This window comes from Sciurus carolinensis, chromosome 12 (genome assembly GCF_902686445.1).
Source record: "Sciurus carolinensis chromosome 12, mSciCar1.2, whole genome shotgun sequence".
NCBI lineage: Eukaryota > Metazoa > Chordata > Mammalia > Rodentia > Sciuridae > Sciurus > Sciurus carolinensis.
Genome location: NC_062224.1, coordinates 36900909 through 36924848, shown reverse-complemented (window position 1 = coordinate 36924848; position 23940 = coordinate 36900909). Strand labels below are relative to the sequence as shown.

The 23940-nt window shown below is 40.9% G+C and overlaps 1 long non-coding RNA gene and 2 pseudogenes across 1 annotated transcript; 1 reads left to right on the top strand and 2 right to left on the bottom strand.

The window, feature by feature from the left end:
- The first annotated feature begins 2079 nt into the window (after window positions 1-2079).
- On the top strand, window positions 2080-3726 carry LOC124962233 (uncharacterized). The gene is made up of 3 exons (XR_007104442.1): window positions 2080-2562; window positions 3381-3423; window positions 3669-3726. It is a non-coding gene; the product is annotated as an uncharacterized LOC124962233 (long non-coding RNA).
- Window positions 3727-9209: 5483 nt separating this feature from the next.
- LOC124961237 (tubulin beta-4B chain-like) lies at window positions 9210-19413 on the bottom strand (annotated as a pseudogene).
- Window positions 19414-23040: 3627 nt separating this feature from the next.
- Window positions 23041-23320, bottom strand: LOC124962229 (cAMP-regulated phosphoprotein 19-like; annotated as a pseudogene).
- Window positions 23321-23940: the final 620 nt, after the last annotated feature.

Sequence of the window (23940 nt, the reverse complement as noted above, 5' to 3'; positions counted from 1 at the left end):
GCCTCCGCCCCTTCCCGTCCTTTCCTTCCTAGCCTGGCCCCGGCCTTGGCCTCCCGGGTCAGGTCAGGAGACTGGCGCCCCCAGCTGGACCCGATCCTTTTAAAGCTTGGCGTGTGCTGACGGGGCACAGCAAACCAGGCGGCTGGGATAGCTGCTATGGAGCTCCTGGGAGCAGCCGAAGGCCAAGCAGCCCCTCCGGTGCCCTCCGTAGCTCCCTGGCACCCCCTGCTTCCAGATGGTCGGGCATGCACCCGGGCTAGTGCGCCCGCCAGCCAACATGCTGCGCCCGCTCCTGCTCTCCGCGCTCTACCTGTCCGGCAGCCCCGCGCCTGCCGGCACCTGCCAACTACCCTCGGACTGGAGGTCCCTGAGCTAGGGCTGCCGCGTGGAGCTGGCTGACACGATCGTGTACACTGAGGTGCTGGCACTGCACCCCGGAGGAACCCTGCCTCTAAAACTGCCTGCCCTGGCAGTACAACGCCGGTCAGGAGGACCTCTTCTACTCACCTGAGGTTGAGATGCTGTGCGACCAGGCGTGGGGTAGCATGATGGAGGTGCCAGAAGACTCCAGGCTCAACCTCACCTGCCTGGCTACTTCTGCCACTTCCACACTGTGATCCAGGACTCCTCCTATTTCTTCTTACTCAGCTGAGGCCAGCACCTTTGTCGCCACCACCTCCTCTGCCCATTTGCCTCATCTAATGGGTTAGGGTTTCCTGCAACCAGATGGGGAACTTCCAGGGCTCCTGCCTTAGGGCCCTCTTCTAGGGTTCTTTTTTCTCTCCTCCTCTCAGACTTCTCTGAAAAGATTCTGGTACCCCCTGGCTAAGGCCCTTTTAAAAACTCAGATGATTTCAATGTTAAAGTATGTAGAGCAATGTGCAGGCACAGGGTCAAAGTGCTCTCCAACAGCCCATTTGACTCATCTTTTAAACTGGCTTCAAGTGGGAGTAGATTGGGATGGGCAGAAAAGCAGTCTTCGCATTCAGTCTGTCATTGGGATCCACGCTCTACCCTTTTGCCTAACTGATATTTGAGCCAATTATTTCCCAAGAACCTCCACAATTTTACTTGCATAAACTGAGAAGCAAAGCTGGTTGATATTAAAACACAGTAATACCTGCAGAGCACCAGAGACAGAGAAGTTGCTTAATCAATATTCATTCTCTCCCCTCCACTTCCACCTACTTCAGTTAGGAATGCAACTCTGGGGTCCTTTAGTTCCACGGTCTCCCATTAGCTACTTGGTTATTTATAGCAAAAGTTTGAGGGGAGGGCCTGTAGGGTTTCAGACCCTGGATCAGGATGATTTGAAGAGTATAGAGGTGGAGACTGCAGATAGCTTTCACTGCTTCTAGACCACCTAACCTATCCTTTGGTCTTTGACAGTCTATGAAATTGACCCGTGGTCAGGATGGAATGCTCTCCCCAAGAGTTCAGTCAAGTCTTATTGGCTATTAATTCTACTGAAATTTGAAATGCAGAACAGCAAACGGAACCCTAAATCCATTGGTTAACCACAGTTGAATTATGAGTGATATAGAACATCTGAGAGAAACATCCAAAAGAAATCTATCCTGTGCTTCAAGAGAGTGAGTGAATTAATCCAAAGTTGTCTTGATCAATGATAGTTCCAGTCTTCCCAGTCACTAAGGTGGCATTAAGGATAGTTGGAATGACTCTTCCTGGGGTTGTACATTCATTTTTCAACTCCCATTCTTTCTCAGAAAGAAAACAGTTCCACAGAAGGGGCATTCACAAACTTTGAGTCTTTATGTTTGTGATCACTGTTGCAAACAAAACTTTAAGGTCAAGGTCAAATGTATTAGAGGTCACTGGCCTGGCAATGTCTGGATTGAAAGGCAATAAGGAAGCATTTCTGTTACTTTTTTTTTTTTTTAGTTTTGCTCAACTATTATTATTATTTATTTTGTTTTACTTTTTGGTCCTGGTGATTGAACTCAGGGGCACTTTACCACTGACCCACATCCCCAGCCCTTTTTATTTTTTGACAGAGGGTCTCACAGTGTTGCTAAGGGCCTCACTAAGTTTCTGAAACTGGCTATTAATTTGTGATCCTTTTGCCTCAGTCTTCTGAATCTTTGGAATTATAGGCATGTCCCCAATGCACCCAGCTCAACTATTATTTTTAATACCACAATGCAAGATGTAGAGCACCTTTGTTTCCTTGGACTGGCATGCCCGTATCCCAGCATAGGCCCCAAAGGTAGGTGGTTAGGGAAGCTTGCCAAAGGGAAACTGGAAAGAGGAGGAAGGGCTGCTTGTGCATCTCACCAGACATGGCACTGTGGTCCTGAATAAACATATGTCAGGTCAATGACATATGTCTTAATTCATGCCAGACACTACTGGGAGCTGGACATGTGAAAGAGTAAGACACGATTTATTATTTGCTGCCAAATGGCTCAATAAGTGACCTCTTGTATCCATTCCTTGGTCCAAATTTCAATTCAGACTCATGGCAAAGGAGGAAAGAAAGTCATTCAGACTGATGAGTGGAGGAAAAGCCCCACAGAACAGCTTGAGTGTGCCCTTGGGAAGGTGAGTATGGAAAACTGCACTGGCCAGCTGGTGGCTTGTCACTGCTGTCTGATGCCATTGTAGGATTGGTGGTAAGAGCAGCTGGAGGAAGAGAGGCCATGGACTGCTGGCCACTGATTCTCAACCTGGGGTGGTTCTCCTGCCCCTGCATTTTGTGATAGCACATTTGGCATTGTCTAGAGATATGTTTGGTTGTCAAACTAGGAGTGGGAGATGTTATTGGAATCCAGTGACCAGGGATGCTGCTCAGTATCTACAGTATATAACACAGCCCCACACACAAAAATGTATTCCAGCCCAATGTCAATAGTAATGAGATTGAAAACCCTCCCCTGATCAGGTTGCTTTCAGTCCATCAGCAAGTCAATACTTGTTCTTCTTCTCTGGATGATTGGGATTTTAGTAAGATAAATAATCTCTTGGCTTCTGTTTTCCTAGTTGTGAGTCTGGAGAATTTCAGTTTTTTTTTTTTTTTTTTTTTTTTTTTTTTTGCTCTACAATCAACTCTTGGACCTTCTGTGATTCAGTTTGTAGAACTAGTGAGCCACATCCAAGGATCCTTGAGTAAAGGACCCTGGAGGAGAGCTTGTTCAAAGCTTGATTGGTTCATAAAAATGCCCCTTGCCTTGCTTACCTTCCCTTGCTTTTCCCCTGGAGGGTAGGAGATGTGCTGACAGTATACATAATGATCATGTTAAAGAAGTAGATACTCTGAACACCCTCTGTGCTGGGCCAATCATTTTTTTTTATTATATATTCTGAGGAAACATTGCAGCTAACACCTCCTTTTTTCTTCCCCCTCATTTAACTGTTGACAGTAGACATTTGTCAGCTCTTGGGGGTGAAGGATCTGAACTTCAGGTATGGTACTATTCTGTTTGAAATTTAGTTGCTCCTTGAGAGATTGCAGTGCAGCATCTTGGTTGAAGTTTTTGTGCTGACCCACCAGATGGGCTCTATTGCTTGCCAAATGTGTGATTTGAGTCTCAGACTCATCTTTGAGGGGGTTGTATGAATCCCTTTCTGTTTTGGAACCTACCTGGCTCTCAACTAGGTGGTCTGCTGTGAGTAACTACAGCCATGCTCACCACATGGCTTACTTTCAGAACCCTTATCAAGGCACCATTGTGCTAGCCACCATAAAGTGTGACATGCATGACATAGGCAAGAACACAGTTGAAATGGTCCTTGACTGCAATAATTTCAGGTAAGCTTAGACCTCACCTCTTCATCCCTTTGCTGTTCAAGAATGGAAGTGTTTCGACAAGGTAATTATTGATGGAGGAGAGCAGGGTAGTAGATGTTAGAAGTTATTTATAATTTATTTTTTGTCTTCTGTTTTCAAATTGTCTACAGTGAACACAACTATTCAACTGAAATAAGTTAGCAATTATCTATTATGTGTTCAGTAAGGACAAAAAAAAAAAAAAACTCTTCAGGCAGATGGAGGCAGCCAAGAGGCTTCTTGTAAATGGGCATTATAATATAGACTCTGAGAGCCAGAACATGGGTTTCCCCATGGCCAATGGCAATCAGCATTATAAAAGAAGTACCTTTCATCATATATCTGCTCATTTAGTACCTAACAATTCCCTATGAAGCAGTTAACTTCAAGGACTGTTAGTAGTGAGAACACTGAGGTTTACAAGGCTCGAGATTGCCACACGTACATCCTACTGGCAGAACCACTCTGACAGCTTATGTATACTCAGCTTTCTTATCTTCAAGTGCGGATAACAAAACTTGACTTCGTAATTATTCCTCAAGCATGTTTTCTTCATAAAAGTAAATAAAATTATAAAGAATTTTGACAGGAAACATGAAGTCACATAAAGTCATAAATATGAATATATGTTCGCACACACAAGCACTTGGAATAAGATTGTTTTTATAAAACACTCCCAAACACAGACTGAGTTGTGATTCTCCACTTGGCAACCTAAGAGCTTACTGTCCCACCACAGACATGAAATAGCCTAATAGCCCATGTGATTCAGCTCATTTGAATTTTTGAATCTTCACTGGCTGCCCAAGTACAAGCAAGCACCTGGGTCTCCCTGAATCTGCACAAGCCACAAAGACTGAACCTTGGAGAGTAGATACAACCTGACAGTCAACTCACTTCTTGGGGAGCTTCATTTTATTCACCTTTTCCTCAGTGTGTTCATCAGATACACCCACATGATATCCCAGCACCAACAAAATTCTCCAAAACCAAAGCAGAGATGAGCTGCATGTGCCCTCTTGAGACATCCAAGCCTAATGAAGGAAGCTGTGAAGGGGATAGTGATCAACCCTCAAAGCACAGTAGAAGTTGGTTGTTTTAAAGTTAAATGAAAATTTTTTTTTATTTTCAAGTTTTTACTTTTCAATAAGGGGTAAGACACTGAAAATTGAATTGGTGCACAAAGGAATAACAGGAAAGTCTCTCCCCAGCACCTTCTGTCTAGTGCCTTTCCCTTCCCCAGGGGCACCAACTGCTGCCAGTTCTTGTACATCCGCTGGGTGTCTGTGCACACTAAAGAAAAGTGTGCATGTGTGTGTGTGCACATGTGCCATTAATGGTGTTTCTGCCTTCCACACAAATGGGTGTATACAGAGGTATCTCTATAATTTTCTCTTTTGACTTTATAATACAGCTTTCAGTTCACTATTGTTTCACATAAACCTGTTTATTAACCTTCCTGAAGTAACCCATAAGTTGGAAATGTCAAAATGTTTTTAACCTATTTTCTTTTCACTATCTTCTAGGTAATCTTCAGTCTTCAGCTATTATAAGCAATGCTCAATGAACGACCTCTGACACTGAATACATGTACCACATTCCACCTGTCTACCTGTGTACCTATCTACCTATCAAGAAATCCAAGTATGTGGAGGTCTGTTATCCATCTGGACATACATATGCATGGCTGGATCCATGGAGAGATTGATAGAGCAATAGATATCCAAATATGTTTTCTAAATAAAGGTTGTTTCATTTAAAAGGGAACTGTATGGATAAAGAAACTTTGGTATATATGCACAATGGAATATTTTTCAGCCATAAAAAATAATAATATAATGGCATTTTGCAGATAAATGGATGGAATTGGAGAATATCATGCTAAGTGAAATAAACCAATCCCAAAAAACCAAAGGCCAAATGTTCTCCCCAATAAGTGGATCATGATACATAATGGGGTTGGGGGGGTTGGGGATAAGCAAAGAATGGAGTAACTTTATATAGAGGAAAATGAGAGGGGGGAGGGGGAGGAGGTATGAAAGATGGTGGAATGAGACATATACATATACCCTATGTATATGTATGATTACATGAATGGTGTGAATCTACATTGTGTACAACCATAGAAATGGAAAGTTGTACCCCATTTGTGTACAATGAATCAAAATGTAGTCTATAATTTTTTTAAAAAAAATTTAAACAAAAAATAAAAGGGGACTGTAAACAGAAAAGAAGTGGGGATTAAAAGTGGATTAGAAGGGGCTGGGGCTGGGACTCAGTGGTAGAGCCCTTGGCATAGCATGCATGAGGCCTGGGTTCAATCCTCAGCATCACATAAAAATAAAATAAAGATATTGCATCCACCTACAACTAAAAATATATATTTAGAAAAAGGGGGATTAGAAGCCATGAGTGAGGGAAAAGAGAATCTAGCTGACTCCTAGACACCTGGTTTGTTCTGGGGCACCTGAAAGCAGAAGAGAAGGAAACTCAAAGAAGCCTGAGATGGAAAAGGATAAAAGAAATCAAAAGTTGGGAAATATTTGTAATTTGTGAGCAAGCAGTCAGCTGGGGAAATATGTGGGGGGACATCCTGTTAGGACTCACAGCACAACTGTGCTTTTGAGTCCCTACTGTGGATGCCTGCCTTGGACACCAGGTGCTAATGATGACTCAATGTGGGTTCATCAGTGTAACAAAGGCACCTCTGTGGATGATGGGGCCCTGCATGGCATGGGGGAATCCCTACTTTCCTCGCCACTTCTGCTGGGAATGTAAAGCTGCATTAAAAATATTAAAGTCATAAAATTAATCATGGTTTCTGCCTCCATGAAGGTGAGAGTCTCACAGGAAAGGCAAATATCAAATCACCTTGACAAGAAGATTATGAATTGTAGTGAGAGCTATAAAAAATTTCTTAAAATGCTCTAAGAATGGGCAGGAAGTGGTGGGAAAATCCCTGCCAAGGAATTGACATTTGAGTATAAGCAGGGAAGAGGCTATTTGAGTATTAAACAGCAAACATTCTAGGGAAAGGAAAGAGAACAGACAGGCAGCAAAAAGTGAACTCACTGGAAGGAAGAGGTCATAGGGACTGAAACACATGGAACAAGGCAAGGGAGGGTAAGGCACACAGACAGAGGGTCCTGCAGATCCTCTGAGGATATGGGATTCAAGAATAATGAGAAGCCACTGAATGACTTTAGGCAACTCATGTGTGGATGCACATGTGTTCATGTGTGTAAAGGTGGGATTCCATGTGCAAAGTGTAGAGAGAGGGTGGCAGGACAAGTTGGGAGACTGTGGGTAGTCTGGGTAACAGTCAATGATGGTGTGCATGGGGGTGGTGGTGGAGGACAAGCTGGAGCTGCACTTGGAGGCACTAATGATGGGACAGACACAGGGTTAAGACAAAAGGAGGTTTCCAGGATGACTCCAGGTTCCTAGCTGTGCAACCAAATAAGTTGTCAGGAGCACAGTTGCCAAAGAAGCTTCAGGTGATGTTACTTTATGCTGCACTGAGGAACATGTCACCTGAGGGCTAGGATGCACACTGCCCCCCTCAAAGTAGGTGTCTAGGTTAAGGATCACCACTGGGTGATCACTTTGAGCACCTGTGTGGTAATTAAATCATGGTGTGATAAGAACACCTGCAGGGAGTTTGCTGGAGAAGAATAAAGGACTCAGGATGGAACACAAAGATTCACAACATTCAGGACTGGGAAGACTGCTACCAGCAAGAGAACAAAAAGAAAAAAAAAAAAGAGTTACAGAAGAGGGAACTTAGGGAGGATTACCTGTCCTTTAGACAAAAATGGTGCCTAGCCCTTACCTACTGTCTCTTTCCCTCTGCATGACTCTTCTCCACTATGTTGTGTCCCTCATTTCTCCCTCTCCTGCCCCCACATATGTGCCAATGTCCAACAAATGATGCTGAAGAAAAAAAAATACTTAGGAGAAAAATCAGCACCACCTGTATAGCAGAGCAAGCACTCTCTGAGGTTTCTGTTTGCTTACTTTCCGTATATCATAGAGGGATTAACAACTTTGTTCATTGAATCCTGAGAAGTGACATCTGTTAACTTCCCAAGAAACATTCAACAAAAGCATGTTTTTTGGTTAAACACTATTATAATATTAATTTCCAAACCATGACTTATTTATTCATAGATTAATTTGTACAATATTATATCAACTGAACATGAAAATAGACACTACAACTTGATCCACACCGTCCATTCAGGGACATCTGGCTGCACACTCTAGTGACCTGTGCTATCCCCAAAGAAGTGTCAGAACTCCTTAGTGCTATACCAGATGCAGGTGACCTTTCAGTTCTGAAGTTAGTCATCTGCCAAGATTTACATGGGAGAAAGCCATAGAAAAAGCATCACTTTTTATTTACATTAAATCATGCCTCCATTCAAAGCAAGGGATATGCTGGAATAATTTCCTGCTTACTTGATATTTGTCACTTCTCAGGATTCAATGAACAAAGTTGTTTATTCTTTCATGATATGCTGTAAAGTCAGCAAACAGAAGCCAGGTAGTGCTTGCTCTGCTAGACAGGTGGTGCTGAAGTCTTCATCAGAATCCTGTCACTGAGCCCCCACATCATGCCAGAAAATAGATACATTATTATCACCACTGAACAAGGAGAACAAAGACTAAGATCTATGAACTCGAGTCACTTCAGGAAGATTGCCTTGGTGGAGCAAGTCCTTGACCCCAGGCCCCCACAGTGCCAGAGACTGTTCTCTCATCTTCTCTGCACCCTACTTCATCTGTATACTGGACACAGTGCAAATTTGGGAGAAGGAGGGGATTTATCCCTCTAATTTGATTTTGAAGAAACAGGTAAAATGAGTTCATCACTAAACCATATAAATAAACACATGTAATTATAAGAAATATCAGCAAAGAAATGTTAAGAATTAGTTCATGAAAAGGGGTGCTACCATGCACCATAGGGAGTGACATCAGAGTTCAAGCATCTAATGATGAATCAAACCATTCTCCTGTAGCTGTCAGGAATGAGAGTGGATTATTCACAGCAGGCAGGGCTCAGCATACTACATGCAAGTATGGTTTCTACACTCCAGGGTTTAGTCTTTGCAATAGATGTCCTAACTGTCAATCACTAAAATGACAGGGATGTAGTTCAGAGTTAACCAAATTATGTTGTAAAAGATGGGGAAATCATGAGCATCCATGAATTACTAAGCTAAATGTACAAACCTTGTGCTATGACTTAAGGAAATGTAGGACATGTTAAATACAAAAGTCCAGTGTTGAGACACAATGCATTCCTCATATAGGCAAACCCTGTCATATGTCATCTTTAGTATGATATTATGTGATTTTTGCATATTCCTTCTCCTTTTAAGTGTCTAGTAGAAAGTGGGTACACCTGTAACCCCTGCTACCCAGATGCTGAGGCAAGAGGATAACAAGAATGGTAGTGGACTGAGAGAGTGGCATTGAAAGGTTCAACCACTGAATTCAACACTGGGGGTGCACAACACTTAACACGTTTGTGATCCTGTGTGGGTACTATTCACAGATCTTGCTGATGAGGGTACCTGTCCCAGACCCAGTCCCCCCATCCAGGAAGTGGGTCATTTGGAAATCTCGCAGCCAGTCCTACTCTCTACCTCCTTCCTCACAACATCCAGCACAGAGTCCACAAGCTCCATGCCTTTTAGGGTAGTGCCCCTTGACCCAGCTGTTCTCAACACCACTCCAACCAAAGACGAAGTTAGGTGTCCTGAAGATCTGCCCAAAGAGGCACGAGCAGACCGAGTTCATGGTGGCGGGTTCCAGGTCCACGAGCACAGGGCGGGGTATATAATTGCCATCGGTGGCTTTGCAGTACAGCTGAATGCACTCCAACTGCAGATCACTGTCACTGTGGTACATGCTGGTAGGATTGATGCCATCCTTGTCTCTGATCACCTTCCAGAATTTGACACCTATCTTGTTGCCACACTCCCCAGCCTGCAGGTGCATGATCTTCCCTATGGTGGTGGCTGCACAGGAAGTAAGTCGAACTGAAGGGCAAAAGAGTAGACGCACAGTGTGTCTTGAATAAGACTTTATGTGTTGATAAAATTTTCTTATTCACATGTACTCCTTTTCTTATTTTTTTTGGTGGAGTTCTCTTTTTTGTCTCTCTTTTTTTTTTTTTTTTTTTTGGAATAGGAAATCGAACCCAAGGCTTGATGAATTCCAGCCAAGGGCTTTACCGCTAAGCTACAACACAGCCCATTCATTCATGCATTGATTAACTGGTATGAATGAATCTACTATAAATATTCGAAAAAACCTGACCAATAGCATTAGTACGTTTCCACGCACTAATTAGCATAAATTTGGACCAAAAGTGTTAGTACTTCCCACGCACTAATTAGCATAGATATGGACCAATATCATTGGTTCTTCTTTGGAACCCTAATTAGCATAAGTTTGGACCAATAGCAGTGATCCAAGGGCTATATAAATCCTTAGCCTAGCTCTCTTACGGAGTAAACGTGTTATGGTTTGGCGTGTGATGTCTTGGTGTGGCGCTGGCGTTCTGCTTCCTGGTGTTCAGCGAAGTTAGTTCTTCCAGTTAGGGGAAAAAAGAAACGGATGGCGAGCTGCTGAGGTCTGCTGCCACACTTGAAGACATCAGGAGCTGCGTGAGGGCATGGCTATAGAGGCCTGCAACTTCCTGGGATCCCCCACTGGCCAGCGGAATCAGTGAAACTAGTTGCTTCACAGAATTCCAAAACAAAGGTATTGTTATCTAATGATAATTCGAAGCTTTTTGAATGTCTCAGTTGTAATTCCTGTTAGCTAATACTGTAGTTCTTAATATTTTTTGCCCAAATCAATAGGTCTGACAGTCTTTTCTGACACTCGACACCTAATATTCTGTCAGTGTTGAAGAGTTTGCATTCTAATTCTCTTTAGTGTCCAGTGCCCTCTGTGATTTCCACTCAGGGAGTCTCATGCTGGAAGCTGATATGGCATCATGTGACAGCTCATAATTAGGGTCTGGAAACCAAAGGCCTAGAGACCAAGAACTGAGCAGCCTTTGAGTGTGTTGTCAGGGTCCCTGAGCTTGTTTCCTGCCTGGCGGTGCATTCCTGACATGTCTTCTGTGCCAGGCATGAAGAACTGGCAGTACAGGCTATCCTCAGTAGGTGAAGGTGACAGCACATGAGATCAGGCTGAGAGAGAGGGTGGAAACAAAATTGGGGGAGATGTTTTACTCTAAAAATTATGCTGTAATTTTATTTTTAGTATCACTGGCAGATTAGGTAGTACTTTTTTTTCATGAGGTAGAGACAGTATTTTTTCTTTAAAAAATTAAGTTTTATATTCTATATCTAATAAATATTTTAGAAACATTCAAAAGAGGATACTGTGATGTGGAGAGGGGGAAATTTAAATAATTTACAGTCCACCATTCAGATACACTTCTGTGTGTGTGCACTGCAACTTACAGCATATTTGTATTATGTTAATACCAAGTAGGGTCAACTACATACTGTGTGGGGTCTAATTTTTTTTCAATAAAATGATATGCTACTACATTCCTTTTTAATCAAATTATGACCATGATTGAACATTTCATTGCAAAGATATCTGATAATCGATTGACACCCCTCCTAATGTTTGAGTATTTAGCATCTTTTTTCTGGTAAATCGAATATTTTGTCTTTAAATATTTCTGCATATTGCTGACTACTCTCTTTTTGAAACTTGAACTGTTGGGTCAAACAGTGTGAAGATGCTAAGGGCCCTTGGTCCTAGGAGCTCCAGAGGGGAGCTACATAACTCTGTTTTGAGAGCCAACCATGTATGTGGCAGGCTTTGTGCCAGGAGCAAGGTCCAGGACATGCCTACCTTGATCACACCCAAGCACTATTAATTGTGTTTCTGTGCTGCATGGTATGTGTTATTGATTACATGTCAATTGCTGAGCACCTCTGTGTTCCATGCCACAATACACATTTTATATGCATCATCTCAGATCCTCACAGGAATTCCTCTGAGTGGTCGATAATGCAGTTGAGGAAATGCACATAAAAATGTCAAGTGAATATTAATATCAGGAAGTTGTGGGGAGCCACCTCAGGATTTATTAAAATTCTCATTTTGTGTTGAAGGACTAAATCCAGTAAGTCCGAAGTCTATTTACCTCCTTCATTAATAAATTTTGAAGACCTCTCTGCTTGCATCAGGAGCTAACTGAAATAACTTACTGTCTTATACTCTTTGAAATCCACTGTTTTTCCTCAAAAATGTTAATTTATTAAAATGTTGATGATTAAGACTTGCATAGGAAACACTGATTTGATGGAACACCAAAACACTTAACTGTCACTTGTGCTTATTTAAAACTTCAAGCTGCTTGAGAGTCAGGTGGATGCTGTGGTTTGTGAAATGTGTAAGGGGCTAAATTTTCTTTCTGAAGAAAGCAGTCTTTATTAGATTTGATGAACTTGGTTTTGGTCCCAACTGTGGTATATCTAACACTGTATCTTTTATAGGTATTGAGATAATAGGGAATGTTCTCTTTCAAAAGAGAGGGGCCTGGCAAACATAGAAAATTCAGTGTCTCTACAGTTCAGTGGATAACAGTAGAGACAGTCTTTGCATATTGCCTAGTTAAAGAAAGAACATTCTTTTAACATTTGGTTTATTAGAATCATTCAACAATAGAGTGAGTTAGTAGCTGGTTTCCTTTCTCTTTGTTTTCCTTTCTCCTTCCTCCTTTCTTTTCTTCCTTTTTAAAATTTTTTTGGCAGGGGTTGACTCTGGATTCTCACGCAGGTGAAGCAAGTGTTTTAACCACAGAACTATATCCCAACCCCATATTTCCTTATTGAAACAAGCATAAAACATCTCTGTAATGTAATAAGAAAGGGGAAGGTCATACCTCTTTATCAAGTGCCTCGATTGTTGTTTCCCATGTGGTGGGATATTCTTTTCCATGTCACAAGATTGGCATTGACTCTTGCAGCCTGCCCCCTGGTGTTGGGGAGAGAGTGGGTTACATTTTTTTTAAGACATCCTAGTCAACAAATGGTTAGCGATTTTTGAAAGATTGGAAATTAAGGAACATCTCCCTCCACAGTAGATGATGTGAGGGGTTTATGAATAACTGTTGGCAGGTGACTATGGAGAGGTGGAGCTAGCAGGCAAAGGGGATTGTGTGCTTGCTTTATCCTGGGACTGTTGCATTTGTGTGGTATGTTCTGTCTTTCAGAATGTGTCCACATGGAAGCTCCAGGCAGGTGGATGTGTTGGAGCATACAGAATGGGCAGTTGCTTCATTTGAAGAGACTGTAAATGACATGGCGCTTCAAACCTCTCTCCAAACATCTCCCCTTGAACTGTCCAGAATCTTATTTTTCTTGTCATTGTCCCTTTCTTCTGATATTTTGGTACAGTTTTGGTAGCACACTGAAAAGAAATAGCTTTGTTCTTCTTGGAGGATATCAGTGTATGTTGGGTACACTGCAGTATAGACAGAGATAAGCTCTGCTTTGAGATGTAGGGGCATTTTCTTATTAATGGTTCAGGAGTGGCAACATTTTCCAGCACCTAAATGGTGTTTCTTCATGACATTGTTCTAAGCACTCTGTACAGCATAGTGGTAGGTGAGAAGGTGTTTGTTACTGAGTAATGCATAGCAGAACACCTGTGATAGTCAGCTCTGTGTCTCTGTGACCAAAATACCTGAAAAGAACAATTTAAAGGGGGGAAGTTTATTTAGCTGACAGTTTTAGAGATTTAATCCATGGCCAACTGACTGCATAGCTCTTGGTGGGAGGTGAGGCAGAACCTGATGGTGGAGAGGAAGTCTGTGGTGGAGGAGCACTGATCCATTCATGGCAGCCAAAAAGAAGAACAAGAGAGGGATGTCGAGACAAGCTCTGATAACCAAGGGCATGCCCCAAGTGACCCACTTCCTCAAGCCATGCCTCACCTGCCTAGAGTTATTACCCAGTACACTGGGTTCTTTCAAATTATTAATCCATTCAATGGATTAATAATTCAATGGATTAATCCACTAATGAGGTTAAAACTCTCAGAATCTCTCCATTTTATCACTCACCAGTCTTGTGTGTCTCACTAATGAACTTAGGGAGGACACCTCATAGCCAAACCAAGACAGCAAGTCTAGGTAATTTCCTAAAACAGAAATGTATTTCTCAGTTCTGGGAGCTGGAAAGCCCAAGGTCAAGGCATTGGCTGGTGAGGACCTTCACTCTATCCTCATGTGGTAGAAAGCAGAAGGTCAGAGGAGCCTGAGCTTTGGGTGAAGCCTTACTACCAATTATAAGGGAGGAGCCTCATGGCCTCTGCACCTCTGAGTACTTAACCTTTTTATCCTTCAGGGTGGCAATGCCTGAACTTCAGAGTGGTGCATTCCAACCACAGTCCTGTGGTAAGGTCTGAAGTCAACTTTTCAACTAATGAGAAAGACCTGTAATATTCCAGATTTACTCTTGGAGGTATTTTAGCTGGAGGCATGATTGGTCAATTAAAATGGAATCTGATTAGACAATTGAGAGAAGGATAGAAGTGCTGGTCCTGGGCCACTAGAATTCTGGGCAAATGGTGCATGACTGTCTGTCAGCCAAGAATACCTGACTGTGCTGTTTGTCTGATTGGTTTATTACCAGGCAGCTTTATGCTTATCAGAAATTTAGAAAGCAGTTTGAAGTAATTCTGCCATGAGAAAACAAAATGAAAACACTAAAGTGAATTTTGTATATGCACCAAAAGTGTGTGCTTTTATAGAATTTTTTGTTTTCTGAGGCAAAATATCTTTCCAGGGGACATTGTGCACAGTGTACAAGAGTCATTTTTCAGTGACTTCTTCATTATTGTTAGTTCATTATTCTTAGGGTCCTAATGTAGATAAGAACTAAGGATATGGAATCTGGAGTGTCTTTGGGGGCAAAACAATAATATTAATAGCAGTAAGAAAAAGTGATGTTAGTAATAGCTGACATTAACCTTGCTTACTGTGCATGGGCACTGTCTAAGGTCTTTGCAGCAGTAATATGAGTTGCAGTTATTATCCCCACTTTGCAGGTGAGGACCCTGAGGAAGGAATAAGAAACTTGGGAAGGAATTTGCACACAGCTTCAGAGTTGGTGAAGGACTGGAGTGTTGGTTCTAGTTTCAGGTTTTACACTTTTAAGTATTCTAGAAGATTGGTTTGTTCTCCGCTGCATGACCTGAGGGTTCAGTTTAATCTGAATCCTCTTAGGGGATTTGTTGTTTGTGGCTCTCTGAGAAGGTCAGGTCAGCAGTGCCCCTTTTCTCTCCTGGGTTCTGAGGAACTTGGGAAAAATAATGAGGCTGTCCCAGCAAACTTCTCACTGTTGGAGTGATCTGTCACACTCCTGGTGGGCAGCACACTCTTGGGAGGAAGAAACAGCAGGACTACCCCAAGGTTGCCCACTCAGTTCCAGTCTTGCCATGCTGACTGAAGGCTTCTGGAGGGAGAGAAGTGGCACACAAGGCTTGGGTGCATGAGGAGTGGGAAGAAAGGCTCCATGCAGTGTTAGCACCAGGGGTCACCCACATCTGGACTTTAGTGGGAACTAAACACTGCCACTAGAAAAGGGGGCAGGACAGGTTGCTATGTTGATCACTTCCTGCTTTGTGTTTTCTCAGAAATATTGCCTGTTGGTACAGAACAGTTGGCATTTTCCACTGAGTTTGTATTAAATTGCTGCCTATTACACCAGTCACTGATTCTGGAGTGGAAAACTATATCCTCTGAACCAAGGTCCTTATGTTTCCCCTTTATGTCTTTGATGTGCATGCCTGCCCTATGCTGTCTGGTGGTGACTTCCAGGTTTCTGCTTCTGCCAGAGTGGCTGGGGCTGTGCTTCAGAAACCATGTTTGTCCTTGAGAATGGTATATGATAAGTAGTGATTTATTGATTTAGAAAATACCTCTTGTCTCAAAGCAATATAGAGAGCCCAGAAAGCAACACCTGAACAGATGTTTCCAAGAGAGGGTGGTATGTCTTCAGAATCCCACCAGTTCTAGTTGTAGGGGTCACTCAGAACATGTGATTCTGGGCTGCTGCCTCACCATCTGGAGAAGTGGTCAACCTGAGTTTCATGGTACTTGAAAGTACTGGGACTGTGGGAAGAGGTGGCTAGACCTAACTTCTTGAGGTGTCATTTGGAATGGAGTTGTTGTGCCCAAAGGCTCGAGACCCCACAAGGACCACCAGAGACCACGATCAATGCAAGCAGCAAAGAGTCATTTATTAGCAAGTTCGAACCCGGTCCTCTGCGTCCTTAACCAGTGACGCTAAGAGAGGCCCCGAGCCCTCGTCAGCAGGGTTTTTATAAGGAAAAGCAAGCAGTTTTACAGTGTTCTTCTAATTGGCTAACATTCGAACAGCTAAACCTCCCCTGGTTGGGTCCGGTCAATCTATTTGATTTTCATTGGGTCCGGCCAGAACTGGACGGTCCTAGAGGAAGAAGGGGGGAGGGAACAGGTGAACTATTCAGGAGCTGAGTCGGGGCTAGGCCCTGCTCTCGTCCTTGACAGATAAGGTCTCCAGGCAACTGCACATTCCTCGGACAAATATCTCTTAACAACCTTGGTAAGCACAGGGGCCCAGCAGTCCTGTTTGTCCTTGAGACAGTTAGCAGCACAGATACCACCCTGCTCTCAACAGAGTCAGGGAGGCATAGGTGCCACATAGTATTTAGCAACACTGATGAGTGTAGATGGGGTGATGTTGGCCAAAGGTCACAGAGTTCCAATTAGGATGAATTAATTATGTAGATTGAGTGCACAGCAAAGTGGCTGTAGTTAATAATAATGTGTAGAATATTTGAACCTTGCTAAGAGAGTAGATTTAAAAAGTTTGCTCTATAAAAGATACGTGAAGTTATAGACTAGTTGGAGTGATATTTTAATAATGTGTTTATGCAGCATGACACCACATACCCTGTAAATATAATGAATTTTATTTGTCAGTTATGCCTTTTGTGATGACACAAGCCATAGTCTGTGCTAAAGGAGCAAGTGTGACTGTGACTTACAAAAACAGGGACAAAGGGGCCTGATGGCATCCAGCCTGCTGGGGTGAAGTGAGGTGGCAGGTGCTCCTTCACTTAGAACTTTGTCACATCCTGAAAGGTGAAGTACCAGAAAATGCAGGTAGCACACCTGCCCTCCTTCCCTATTACTCTCCATTGGCCTCAATGGTGTAGGATAGATGATTTCTTCAGTGGTCTAATACATGCTGTTAATTTCAAGGATGGCTTAACAATAAATCTCTTTTATTTCTTCTCTAAAATAATACTGAATTAAACAAAAAGACAAATTATGGCTAAGATAAGCAGAGAGAGGGAAAATGGATCTGCAGTGATAAACTCCATATCTTTGAAAATAAATGTTACTAATATATTCAATGCTCAGTTTATTTTATTTTCTAAAAGACGTTTAATCACACTAGGAGAACTGAGGCAGTTTTTAGAGGCTTGTGTGTGATCTTTTCTTTCTGGAAGTTCTTCCTCATGCCAACTTCTTCTGTTGAACGATATTTTTGTTTGAGGGCAAGAAATAAGTTTACAATGCAAGTGAAGGTTTTAAGATAGCTTTTCTTCTTGATCTTATCCATTAACTTGTTACTAGTTTTTCAGTATAAAACATCTCTTCGATGATGTTTTATACTGCTCCCATAGGGTGAATTTCTGAAGAGTATTTTCTATGTTTTCATGCATAGTACATGTTTAGAACTTAATATATCCATGCGTCCATTGAGAGTGCTGGTTTAGTAGTCTTGTTCTTGTTTGGTAGTCATCTACTTTAAAAACTTTAATACATGGCCTTTTGGAGTATTCTTCAGGGGTAAAATGTCTTTTTATGCAACTTGATTAGATACTCTGCTTGTTTGGGTTTTATTTAAAATATACCTGTCCACCATCCTGATGTGGACTGCAAACCTATAGGGAGGAAAGCCTGTCACCACATAGTGGGTATTTGATTTTATCAGAGCATCAGTGATGCCCTGTGGGCCCAGCAGAGCTTTTCTTAGTCCCCTAACTAGAAACCCATGTCACACAACTTGTTGGGCATCTCTGCCTGGAGTATCTAACTTTGATAATTAGCACCAAAGTACCAAAAACTGAAAGTTTTGAGTAGTTTTTTTTTAAATAGGAGTTGTAGACTGTCTGATACTTTGGAAATAACAGCTTTCTGTCCTCACCCTGAGGCCCCAGGTCTTTCTGGCTTCTAGGGGGAGGGTCTCAACCAGGGCCCACTGGGTGTTCTACTGCTTTCTGAAGCAAAGACCCACCTCTCAGCCTCTGATGGAAGCTGATCCTAGTCTCCTAAAATTCATACCTTTTCAAGTCTCCTAATGACCCAAGTCCTGCCAATCAGAGCAGAGAGAACAGAAAAAAATCTATATTGAAAAAGTAATTGGCATCCATTTTCTCTTTGTTATGATAGATCGCATTTTCCCTTTGGTCTATTTTTTGTTTGTTTGTTTGTTTTGTACTGGGAATTGAACCCAGGGGCACTTAACCACTGAACCACATTCCCATCCCTTTTTAATTTTGAGACTAGGCTCACTCTTTGTACAGGACCTTGCTAAATTGCTGAGACTGGCTGTGAACTTGCTGTCCTCCTACTTAGTCTCCCAAGCTGCTGGGATAACAGGTGTGTGTGCCATCTGACTGGCTTTGTCTATTTTTGTTATTTCATATTCAAAATATTTGTTGTTAACCTTGCATTTAAATAACAACATATAAAGCATTACAGTTGCCTAGAGTGACAGTATTAGTGAGAGATTAACTTTCTGAGGATCTAAAGGATGAGCCTATTGTTCAGAGTTTGGGTATGTGTCTGTAAACTGTTACCTAAGTGACCTGGGGGAACTCACCTGGGACCCCTTAGAGTGTGTGTTCTTCTCAATGATCATAGCTGCCAATGTTTTGTTTCCCAGTTACCCTGGCATAACCTTAACCCCAAAATCATACACTGTATTCTTCAGCCAGAACCCAGTCTCCCCTTTGCTAATGTGGTTTTTCTCCTAAAATTACCAGTTCTGGGTAGTAAGGTTGTGGAGACTTTGGAACAAGCCTTTGACCTTTCTCTTCCATGTCCCATTCCCCGCTCAAACACCCTGACTTTATGAAGAAAGAATGCAGAGCATTGCTTATTTTTAAATTTTGGAACTTAATTCTTTTGCAAATTGGTCTCCATGGGAAGCTTATGAAATACATAAGAGTTTACATATGATCTGTTCAGAGGAGCTATCCTGTCAATTGCATCTCAGTTGTTAAAATATTCTTACATGTTCTATGTTGGAATGAGGAATTGAAGAGATGTTGCAAACTTTCTCAAACTTATCAACTGACTTTCTGTTTTGCTTTGAATATTAAGCAGGTAATGCATTCAAGGTTAATGTTCTTGATATTAGCACATGTTTATAGTCTATCAATCTAGCTTCAAAAGGCAAAAATCAAGGTGTAATACTTCGTTCAGTTTTTTCATTCATCAGGACATCATGGTTCTTACTAATTCCAAATATTGTTACAGACTCACAGGATTTCAGGTTGATGTACATGGCTTCTGCCATCTTGAAGCTCACAGTTTCATGATTTTTTTAATGCTTAAGAATCTAGTTAATATTCAAAGTCATTTATGGATGCTGTGGAAATGTGTCTCTCTTGACCACAGAGGTGCTCATGGGCCTTATATCCCCATCTTGGGGCTTGATGTCCATTTGGTGTCCCTCTGAAGGACTTGATTCAGAGCCTAGGTGTCCTTTCCACACTCCTGATGGACTGTGGAAGAATTGAGTTTCCTAATCCATCTCTTCTCTCCACTGTCATTTGTGAGTCTTCCTCTTTGTATAGTATTTGCCATAAAGCAGGAAAAAAAAAAAAACATTCTGGGACTGCCACTTAACAAGAGGGGGAAGGTCTTTTAGTGGAAGGTCCTTGACATGTGAGGAGATTTTTCCTTGGGCTTCCTGCACCACCTGCAGTTGGTCTCTGCTGCACTGGTATTCCTGAGCAGGTTTCCAGTCTCCTGAAAGCAGCCTGACAGCAGGCAGACAGTGAGACCTGGAGGCAATAGGCAGTGGTGTTCTCAGGTGGGAATTCAGTCAATTTTTGATTTTGGCATTACTAATCAGAATATTTGCCTTTGTTAGTTTTATGTTTCTGTAAATTGTAGGATTATATCTCAAAATAGTTTGTGGGTATTTGCATTAGTTAACCTGAATTTGTGGTACAGTTTTTTCTCAAATCACTAACACAAGGGAATGATTGAGTGCACTATTTTGCCTATCTTTTAAAACAGTTGGTGAAGTTTGCACTTGGTCATTGGGTTTGCAGCATTGATTGGCACCACAAGCAGTTGTGAAGACAACAAAAATAGACTGACTCATTTCATATAAGTAACAAGGATGAGCACCTGCTCTTTCTTTAATGGAGACTTTTTTTATCCTTCTTTAAGGTTAGGACTCTTGTCATTAACATAGTTATTAGGGCAAGGGTAGTGTACAGCTGTGTCCTTGTGTAATGGACAAATGATAACTTTTAGTATGCTGTCTGTGTGTGCTAGTGGGGCAGCATTTGAAATTTAGTGGGTTGTGTGTGTGTAGGGGAACATGTGAACTGTATTATGTAGGGGAACATGTAAAGTGTGTGTGTGTGTGTGTGTGTAATGGAGCATGTGACATCCACCTTCATGCTTACAACATGTTCACCATTGTTCCTTCATTATTCTACATGATGTGATCAGGAATTTTCCTCCTCCCAATCATCTTGGCATGCTCTGAGGGTTCACTGAGGATCTGTGCATGTAGACTGCCTCCACAGTGTCTTGTCCTGCATCCAAAATAACAAGATTATGACATCTAAAGCCCCACTTACAACCCCAGGTCTGTATTACTCATCACAGGTTGATCACTGTCATTATCCTGACATGAGTGGGAAAGGAAAGATGTCTCTATGGTCCAGGCCCCTGTGGGTGGCTGTCTCTGTTCACCCATCATCCTCCCTCTGATAGCAGCATTCTCTGTATGATGGCAGATCAGCAAGCAGCACTGACCATTTCTTAATTTGTATTCCTTTTTCTTGCAGTTTTATCATTGATTTTTTTTTCTTAGAAAATGTCAGAAAATAATAAGGATTTTAAGAAAAATGCAGATGGAGAAAACAGATATTGAAACAGAACAGACACTAATAAAACAAACTAGAGGTTCAGGATGAAAATTGACTCAATGAAGTCTCAGTAATTAATAACCTCCTTCTGTTTGATGTGGTAGATGAGGAAATTGAGGTCTAAGAAAATTTATTCAAGGTTATTCAGATGATTATTGTTAGAAAGTCTAAGGTTCTTTTCAGTATTAACATATACCTCAGTAAATTCCACCTTTATATTCATCTCTAAAACACCAGTTAATAAATAAAAAAGGAAGACATGTGAAGGAAGGGGAGTAGGGCAGGGAGAAGAGGAGGCACTGGGGACTCAAGTGGAGAAAGTTAAATTTCATGCATTCATGATTTTGTCAGAATGAACCCAGATTTTATGAAACTCATATACTGAAAGAAAGTAGCAGAAGGGTACAAATGAAATGTTAAAAAGCAAAGCAAAATTGGAAAAAGAAATGTTCCTTAATTTTGAATTGGTTTATAATTCTATTTTCTATTTATATTTTCACAATTTAGAATTTATAATTTTTAAACATTTATTTGAAGGGAAAGAAACAATTCCAATCTTTTCAATGAATGATTCACTAAGATATATGAAGATATGAAATTCAGAATAATCACTAAATCCTTGAATTTTCAAACATACATTGTTTTTATCACTTTACCTTGTGTTTGTATTGTTACATTATTGAGAATTTCCACAAAGTTAAAATGGTAAAAATGCTAAAAATTACTTTCATGCATAAGATAAATCACTGAAAAACATACTAAAGAATGTAAAAGGTACTTCATGTCCTACCAGACTGAAATCCAAATCATTCTCCACTGGTAATTCATGGTTTCCTGCAAAATAAGATCCTATCCTAGTAAGGACTTATCTCTGAAGAAGAAATGATAGAAAGAATGTAATTTCTCAAGGGAACCCTAGAATCATAATCCATGAAATAAGTTATATTAATAAGCACAGTTCTTATTTTAAAGTAGTCACTCAAGTCTCTGGAAGCTGGTATTGACACTCTTGATGTTAAATTGCAACATTCCATAAGAATATAAGTATAAAAAAGTGAAAATAATTGTTTAATTACTTAAAAGATTATGATCTGATGAATAAAATTAAAAATTTCAGTAATCCTTAATATCTTTAAAACTCCTTCTTAAGTGATGGGAATTAATTTTGCAGTTTAATTTGACATTTTAGAGTGTGAAAAAGTTGAAAAATATTCCTCTTGGGAACAGGAAGAAAATGTCTAGTCTCTCATCAGCTAAATCAATTTAATCAAGTTTCTCTTCTTCCTCTTCTCTCTCTCTCTCTCTCACTCTCTCTTTCTTTGGAAAGGTTGTGCAAAACTACTGTATTTATAAAAGTTGCACAAAAATGAATTTAACAGTTGATGCACATGCATACCTCATTCACATCTTCAACAGTGAAAGGTATTCAACACTACAGATCTAGATAAGAATACTAGCTTCAGTTGCAGCTGTTAATCATTGAAGTCATGTAAGTTACACCAGAATGGGAAAATATTGCCCAAGTAAAATTCTATTGTTAAAACTGAAGCAGGTTTAAGGTCATTCAAGTTCAAGCACAGGCACTAAAATCTTTCAGAGTCCCTTGTATTTGTGTTTGTATTATGTGATCTTTCTTCCAACTTGTGATCTTAAACTTCTGTTTTGCAAAATCCAAAAGGAAATTACAGAAGAAATGAATACAGAGGTTACATTTAATAGGAGTGATACAAAACTACATTTAAGATGAAGTGAGGAAGGCCAAAACATTAAAATTGTAAAATTTGCTTTATACTTGTTGGAACCCTCACTAGGAGTTAGGTGATATATATACAAATATTTTCAAGTACCTATGTTGCTCTAACATGTACTTTTCATCAGTCACTGTTAAAAACTAATCAAAGCTCTACACATGTATATTCCCTTACAATAGCAGCACACCTGCAAAGCAGTCTCAAATGACTTGGTGAATGAAAGAAATGAAAAGTGGATAAGTAGCATATGAAGAGAAACTTCATGCAGGTCAGCTCTTTTAATCAACCAGCCAGATTGCTAGCAACAAGGGATGGTTTCCATTGAAGAAGCTCCTGTGGAGTGTGACTGTGGTCACCAATGACCTCTGCCTTATCCACGGCTGCAGTAGGAAGTGACTTGTTCTTTATCTTTGCTTTTTCCATGTTGTTAATCCCCAGAATAAAAATATTTTTGCCCTTTCTGCAATGTTTCCTTAAAATCTGAACCTCCAGGTTTTTGTCCCAGGTGAGGATACCTTGTTTTTAATTTTGCTTTCTCTGAACTAGTCACTTTATCTTCCATTTTCTTTGACTGCTTCTTCAAGGCCACTTCCAGACTTCCAAGGACACAGTGCTCCCTCTGTCTAGCCCAGCTCCTCAGGCTCCATGATGACTGAGCACTTCCTCTTTCCTTCAGAGGTCATGGCTCATGCCCTCTCTTTTTTGCCTTAAAAATTATTAGTGTTTCCAACCTGAACTCTCCCCATTTCCTCTGTTTTATAAACAGAACCAGTTTTAAATGCCTAAGGTTTGATTTTCTTTTTATCTTCAAGTGTATACCTGAATTTTTTGCTGATCAACATGGTAGTCCAGAATTCAAAAAAGATTTTAAAAAATACAGACTATTAAGAGGGAATATCATCTTCTAGATATATGGTATATATGGTATCTAGAAACCAAATACATCATAAATTTTCAAGTGTCGAATACTTTCAAAGTGTCTACCTTATCTTGCTGTTTTTTCATTCATTCATTTATTCATTCATTCTCCAAAAATGTGTTGAGAATTTATAATGCATTGAAGATCCAAACCTAGTGGCACTATCAATTTAGCATGGGGGTCACAAAGGCAAACACTTTAGTTTCAATGTTAGATAGTGAAATCTCATGTAAAGAATTTCATGGTCCTATGGGGAAACAATG